The sequence below is a fragment of the Diachasma alloeum genome, unplaced genomic scaffold (genome assembly GCF_001412515.2).
Source record: "Diachasma alloeum isolate Michigan unplaced genomic scaffold, Dall2.0 Dall_scaffold_00888, whole genome shotgun sequence".
NCBI lineage: Eukaryota > Metazoa > Arthropoda > Insecta > Hymenoptera > Braconidae > Diachasma > Diachasma alloeum.
The window spans coordinates 31,332-39,863 of NW_021681009.1; positions in this window are offsets into that span (position 1 = coordinate 31,332).

An 8,532-nucleotide genomic window follows, 5' to 3' on the forward strand; every position below is an offset into this window, starting at 1 on the left:
AATTATTGAAAATTTCAGACATTTCCAGGTAATTTTAGAAGTTTCTTCAAATTTCCAAACAATTCAAGGAGTTCACAGAAATCCCGAGCGGATTCCGCGAACTTCTTGCCAATTCGAAAGAACTCAAGGCGTTTCTATATAGGAAGTTCAAGGAAGAAGNGGAACGCGCGTCTCGGTTGAAAATTCATCCCTCCCCCCCGAATTATAGCTAAGGAATGAAACTTGTGTCACTTATTGAGTATTAAATGCTCAATTCAATGACATGAGTTTCATCCTTTAGCGCCTTTTGGGGACTGAGGGGTGAATTTTCGAAAGTGCGAAGAGATTAAAAAAAAATTTTGTTTTCAATTCAAAAATTAATTCCTCCGACCCTAACTGCGACTAAGAGACTCATCTCTTGGAACATCTCAATNATCGTTCATGAAAAAAACGAATAATTTCATTGGAAAAATTGCTATTACTTATTGGGGGTTATTTTGTGAAACGGTCCTTATGTTCTNGGAAGGATGATCAACCGATCGTCTTTCCATTGGTTACAGCGTCGAGTGGCGCGGGGAACGCGCGTCTCGGTTGAAAATTCATCCCTCCCCCCCGAATTATAGCTAAGGAATGAAACTTGTGTCACTTATTGAGTATTAAATGCTCAATTCAATGACATGAGTTTCATCCTTTAGCGCCTTTTGGGGACTGAGGGGTGAATTTTCGAAAGTGCGAAGAGATTAAAAAAAAATTTTGTTTTCAATTCAAAAATTAATTCCTCCGACCCTAACTGCGACTAAGAGACTCATCTCTTGGAACATCTCAATGTTCAAAACCAGAGTTGTGACAACATTGTCCAGTGGGGTCTAGGAGCCATCCCTGGATGGAAAATCTTCCTTAGCATCACTCAGACTTTATTTGACATCTCTGCTATGAACTTTGTTCTCAACTTTGGAAGTAGAGTTCAAAAAACCAGAGTTGTGACAACATTGTCCAGCGGCGTCTAGGAGTCTCCCCTAGATTGAAAATCATCGTTAGAATCATCTTCACTATATTTAATACCCGCTCTTGCATTCGGGCCTCAGAAAACATTCACATCTTGTCTGATATCACTGTTATGAACTTTGTGACAACATTGTCCAGTGGGATCTAGGAGTATCCCCTAGTTGGAAAATCATCTCTAAAATAATCTTTACTATATTTTGAGTCCCGCTGTTTCACTGGGGCCTCCAAAAACATTCACATCTTGTCTGATATCTCAGTAATAAACTTTGTGACAACAGTGTCCTGTGGGGTCTAGGAGCCATCCCTGGATAGAAAATTATTCTTAGAATCACTCACACTTTGTCTGACATCTCTGATATGAACTTTGTTCTCAATTTTGGAAGTATAGTTCAAAACCAGAGTTGTGACAACATTGTCCAGTGGGTCTAGGAGTCTCCCCTAGTTTGAAAATCATCGTTACAATCATCTTCACTATATTTCGAGTCCCTCTCTTTCACTCGGGCCTCAAAAAACATTCACATCTTGTTTGACATCTCTGTTATGAACTTTGGTTCTCAACTCTGGAAGTAGAGTTCAAAATCAGAGTTGTGACAACATTGTCGAGTGGGGTCTAGGAGCCATTCCTGGATGGAAAATCATCCTTACAATCATCTCCACTATATTTTAATAACCGCTCTTGCATTCGGGCCTCAAAAAACATTCACATCTTGTCTGACATCACTGTTATGAACTTTGTGATAACATTATCCAGTGGGATCTAGGAGCATCCCCTAGTTGGAAAATCATCTCTAAAACTATCTTCACTATATTTCGAGTCCCGCTCTTTCACTCGGACCTCAAAAAACATTCACATCTTGTCTGACATCTCTGTTATGAACTTTGTTTCTGAACTTTGGAAGTAGAGTTCCAGACCACAGTTGTGAAAACATTGTTCAGCGGGTCTAGGAGTCTCCTCTGGTTGGAAAATCATCTTTAGAATTATCTGCACTATATTTCGATACTCGCTCTAGCATTCATGCCCAAAGCATCATTCACAGTTTGTCTGACATCTCTGCTATGAACTTTGGCTCTGAACTCTGGAAGTAGAGTTCAAAACCAGAGTTGTGACAACATTGTTCAGTGGGATCTAGGAGGCATCCCTGAATGGAAATTCATCCTTAGAATCTTCTGCACTATATTTTAATACCTGCTCTTGCATTCGGGCCTCAAGAAACATTTACATCTTGTGAGACATCTCTGTTATGAACTTTGTGGCAATATTGTCCAGTGGTGTCTAGGAGTGTCCCCTAGTTGGGAAATCATCCTTAAAATAATCTTCACTATATTTCGAGTCCCACTCTTACACTCGGGCGTCAAAAAACATTCACATCTTCACAACAATGTCAGTTTTCCTGACACTTTTCCACACAAGTTTAGTTTACGAAATGAGTGTTAGCGAAGTTGAGTTCTACCTGTTTCGGTGTTGCAAGTGTCACAGTTTCAGGATAGTGAGGTTTTGGTAACGGATTGTGATTGGTCAGGAAAACGGAGAAGGGATGAGCGGAATTCTGTCTTATGATTGGTTTAACGTAGTATGTTCCCGCCGCAGGGCTATGCTTGGCTCGGCGCTTCGGTCGGGGAATTTTCAGGTCCGTTGTAACATCCCAGGCGCCAAAAGTTGCTTGGAGAATGCAAATTGTTTGTCACTCGGTGTGTGTGTGTGCCAGAAGTGTTGTGGCAACGAAGTCACTACAACGTGTCTATTCATTTTCAGAGAAGAATCTACACACAAATTTTCAAGTCTCTAACTTCAGCAGTTTTCGAAGTTGCAAAAATCTTTGTACCCTTTTTTACCCCGTCAGGGGATGAATTTCCAAAAATCATTCCTCGAGGTGCACTTGTGTCACTAAGGGAAGCAAAAACTCTGCGCTCTATTTGATCCCTACCCCTTTTTGACAGATCCGCTTCATTAATTGTTTGTAAAAATTGTTTCCAAATCAACATGAGAAAGTGCTCATTTCCGAATAACATTTTTTCAACGATACAGTGACACCCAAATCAATGGGTTTTTTTGAAAGTTTTTTGTCTACAATCATCCTAATTCCGGGGAGAGAAGAAAGTATCTTGTCTTTTTTTTCTTCTCGGTGCTCTCTGTTTTGTGCATCGAATTGCTTTTCCTTCACCTTGTTTTGACTAAATAGTTTATCCATACATCTTCATGAAACTCATGGTTTGCTGAGCATTGAATAGTAATTGTTATTCAATCCTCAGCAATACTGTCAGTCGTTTCCAAGTTATTGGGGTGAAATTTTCAAAATTCGTGCTTCTTCTTGTGAAATAATGAAGGAAGACAAAAAAGTTATTCACAATAAGTGGCTTCAAATGTAATTTCTCATATTTTTTCCTTTTTGCTTTCTAATGGAATGTTGTTGTTGATGGATTTTCCATTTTCGAATTTTGGTTGGAAATGGTCTACAATGATATGAAATGTAAAGAAATTGTGTTTTTAGGGTAATGTCTGTAGGTATCCGACAACTTAGGTTTTTGGTGATTAATGTTTAAAAAAATCCACCTAAATAGTTTGAAATTTCTATATAACAGTTTGACATTTTAGCTCATTTTGCTACTATTCAGCTCTACTTTGGTGCGTGGTTTCAGCCCTATCGGTTGAGTAGTTCTTCAGTAGTTCTTGACATATTTTACCATTTGTGTAAAGATTTTTCATTAAAAGCTTTAATATTTTCCTTCTGACACCCAGTAGCATAGCGTTACCGTTGTACGATTGTCACTGCAGTAGTGAATCGGTACTGATGCAATGAGGTACTTACTACGAAAGGCATTACTAGAAAAAAAATACTAATGACTCCAACACGTGCATATTTCAGTACATTGCATAGGAAAAAAATATGTTTATAATATATTATATAAAAAATGAAATGGAATAAGTGGAGAATTCTAAGGGCGAATTTCTGAACAGAATAAGGTAACTTCGTTTATAATTATACAACACAATGCTGTTTTATATTGGTTATCTTCTTGCGTCTACATAAATAATATAGGAGACTTTGCCGCTCGCCACACCCCAAATCCTTCAACACTCCGCCCAGGGCATGGCAAAGGAGAGCTGTTTCATACTGATGTGGAAAGCGTTTTTGTCATAGATGTCCTTTTGACACTTTAGATGCGATTATTTTCATATGAAGAAGATGGTGATAGGAACACGCGATGATCTCAATTCCTTAAACGAAAATATCTTAATTACAACCAACACAGAAAAAGGTGCAGATTTGATTGCGATCATAACATGAGATAGTGAGAAGGAGACTGCCTAATTAGGCAGTCTACATGGTACCATGAAATCACAATGTTGTCCTTATTCACCTTTTTTCATTAACAATTTAGCATTTAGACGCTCATTTTTTATCACAGCTTCTTACTTTCTTATGTTATGATCGCAATCCTGGACAAACTTGCAATTCATGATACCATCTTGCGAATATATAGTAGCTGCACACAGGGAGACCTACTACATTCCGACAAATAAAATAGAAATTCTAGTAAATTGAACCTTGCGTGTCTCCACTAATACTTTTTTCAAATTGGATCAGATCGCCATTTTTCATTATCACATGCTTGTCAGCAAACAGTGTGCGGCTGCTATTTTTCGCTGGGGGTGACTCGGAAGGGAAGAGTATCGATGGAAAAGCTCGGCTAAAACCCAAAGTGTAGAATTACTGGGGGGTCTCGATTATATTATTGACATTTCTCATTTGCGTTTCTCTTGCCCATTGCTTTTCCTCTGTTATTGTGCGACGCACTTGAAAATATTTGCGATAGGCTTATGAAATGACAATGAAGGCGGGTGTGCGTCATGACTCAGTGGATTGTCTCATATGCATTCTGTCATGTCTTAGTAAATTTTGTTTTTTCACATTAATCAATTGTTCAATACATACCCCATAAAATAGACACATTCATTATTCTATTGGTGTGAATATACTCATGATCTTTCATGCCTAATGGAAAGTTAGATATGCTTATAACATTACAAAGTGCACGTGAGACATTTATGGGCTGCTTCGATGGAAGCGGTTGGATTATATCCACTGAGTTTCATCCCAGACTCAAGCTCCAACTTCAGGTCTATGAAAATGTAATTTTTTTCATTGTTAATCTCATACCGATATTATAAGTACAAATTCATCAATCTGGGATGATTTTACTGTAAAGGAAATGATTCTGTTTCCAGTCCTTTAGCCCCGCCCCTTGGAAGAAACCCCCCAGGCTGATATGAGATTAATTGTTGAGTTTATCATCTACACTGTGTTAAAGCCGACCTCATTTCCACTGATTTCCGTAATCCCATTATCCCCCAAATTTGATCACATTTAGGATATTCCTTTGTACGCTATGAAGTTGGTGAATGAGGAGCTCTATCAAGTTAGAGACGTGCCCAATTTTCTCCAGCATTAAAGAACCTAAACACAATCATTGAGCATTATAGAGACGTAAAAAAGGGGGTCAACTTTTTGCGCTTGCAAATTATTTTCAAAATGGTTCTCTCAACGGCGTCCTCATAAACTGTTGCATGAAGTAATACTGTACTTGAGGTTACCTGCATTTTCCAAAATGTAGTATATGAACATGTAATTTTTAAACATGACAATTTTGACAAGGAAATTTAACTGACTCATAAAATCAATGCTTGCCATTCATCCGCTATACTTTGCTGAAGGTCTGGTATACTATAACTTTGACCTCCAGCTATCGGAAAATGTTCAATAATTTTACTGCGATATATTCCAGCTAAATGATGACGCATCTCTGCGTGATTGTATATCATTGTAGCAGGATCGACGCCATTTATCAAGCTCACTGCGAAAGCAATAGCAAAAACACCACAATCTATATTATTTTCCTGTTGTTGCACATCAGGAAACAGTACTGGATGTCTTTTAAAATCATAGTGAGGGAATAATCGCCCAAGATAAGGGAGATAACAGTCTGCTGTTGGTGTTCCTTTGTCGGGCCATTTTGAATCGTAGATGAAGATTTGGTTTGTATCGTAGTAAGCGCACACCCAATGCGCTCGGTCACGGTTCAAAATTTGAATATCTTTGCGATATGGAGTGATTGGTTTGATTCTCATCAACGCGTCTCGCAGTGTCGGTGATCGATACTTATAGAGTCTACCGGTAGTTTCCATCATAATTGTACCGAAAACATCAATGTGAGTTGCATCCAATTCACCCCCGTCATGATTGAATATTAGTATTTGCCAGTCATTCTCAGATAGATCAGTGGGCAGAAAAGCGTCTGCTTCATCATCGGATTCATCCATCGGTTCATCATTTTGTTCAAAACAATTGTAGGATCTATCACCATCGTTGTAGTTATCACTTTCTTCGATCAGATTGTTCGACGTATGAAGTTCTTCAGACTTTTCTGCAACATCAACCACTTTGGATGACATTTCTTTACGAACCCGGGATGCCCCACCTTTACTTTGATTGGGAGGACGTTTTTCGTTCCTGAGACTCATCTTTCTCTTCCTTCTGCTATCGATTATTTCTGGTAGCATGTGTTCCTTGTAAAATTCATCTAATTTTGGTCGTATCTTATTCCAAACAGCTTCATTGAACTCAACAGCTAATTTCAATGTATCATCATTCGTTGCTATGACAAACTGACATATCTTCCTCTCCGTCACAGCAAGACTTCCCATTATTTCATAATAAAGAACATGATTCTCATTTATTTTCCGTATAGGAATTCCTTTCTCATCTGTTGCACAATCGATGACAATCTTCTTGAGACCATTTTTTTCGTATTTCATGGCATCTTCGATAGACATGTCACGAATATTGTATGGGCAGTGAATGACCAAAATTTCTCCATTTCGTAGCAAACCATCAGGTTTCGCACGCAGGTGGGAAGCAATAGGATCAATCGTTATACCACACGTCACCAATCCCGGAAATTTTGCTCGAACTTCGCCTTTGACTTTTTGCTCATAGCTTTTAACGGCGGTGCTTTGAAGACGGGGATGAAGAATATCTGCCACTGTAGAACCTGTAAACGTCGTTCTCATTTGAGATACACGGCCAAAATGATGACTCATGAGAATCTTTTTATCTTTCAGAGATTTTTGGCTCGGATTATCTCGAGTCATATTCTCGATTTCCACACGATCTTTTTGCCACTGGCCAAGCATCTGCCAGTGTGCATCCTCTGCCAACTTGTACTTATCTGGTACCATGTCTGCTTTCTCTACATTTCTTCCATAATCTCTCGACTTTTTCATTGAATCCGTTTGGCCTTCTGCTAGTTGAGAATATATTTTTTGCTTTCTGTACTTTCGATTGTAATATCGAATTGTAATTGTATTGTAATTTCGATTGTAATTATTATTTCTCTGCCTTCTTGCTTCCATTACTGTCAATTTCTGAGGTGCTTCCTTGCCTGACTTTTCGTGGAAAGTACTTCCCATAGCTTGATTGCTGAATTGGATGGAAGCCATAGCAATGTTAGCTACGTACCTTCCTCCAAACTGAAGATGACACCCTTGTGGTAATTGAATTTAGCCAAGACAGAATGAAAGCACTCGGCCAAATTAGATGTTTTTCCTTCCAATAAGTCGGTGGCATTAGTACTCCATGTTTCCATGATTGTCTTCAATGGTGCATACAACTCATATTCTTCAAGTAAAGGGACCAAATTATCTTCTTCTGTTGTTTCTTTCCCACCACAAAAGTATGCTGCACAATTGACATGATTTCCATAAACATGGTCAATGACATTGATAACATCTTTCTTCAATTGTGTAATTTTCTCGATTCGCTCAATCGATTGGTTAGCCCAATGACGGGAAGCACTTGTGACATCTTTGCAAATCCTCTGAATACTTTGTAGCATCAATTTTTTCAATTCTTTCGCATCGTTTGAACGGCCCGTTTTGAAACTTTGTACTGTTTTCCTTATATCTTTTTCCTTATATCTGGATCCGACCTACCTCTTTGTAAGTGAAGCCGACATTCAATTTTCTCAACGGTGCAGATTCCTTCGTAAGGATCAGCTTCTAACACCTTTGGATACACGCTGCTATCACCGTCCGCCACCATCTGCGAGTAGATGAGTCTATGTTGTTCCTGGCTGTTCCTAAAACCTTCCACTATAATATCACTTTCCATGCTGAGAACGCTTGGTTCTTGTGGCCAATTTTTCCAGCATTTATGCTCGCGTGGCTGAAGAGTACCATTGTCGATGCGTTGACAGATATAACAATAACGATTTCGATAGCCTTGGAAAAGAACTTTGCCAGTCCATAATGAGATGATAACAGCCATTCCAGATTCTGCACGACTCTTCCCTCCGTAAGATGGAGTGTGCCACGAGCCATCGTTCGCTACAGGACAACATGGGATTCCGTTGATGAACGATCTTCGTTCGTCAGCTATTCGTCGTACTTCAATGCCATTGCGTATTATTTCTTCCTCGGAGATGTCAATATATCGCTGATCAACCTCAACGCTCAATTTTTGATATTTCCTCCAATCCGGGCAGGGAATG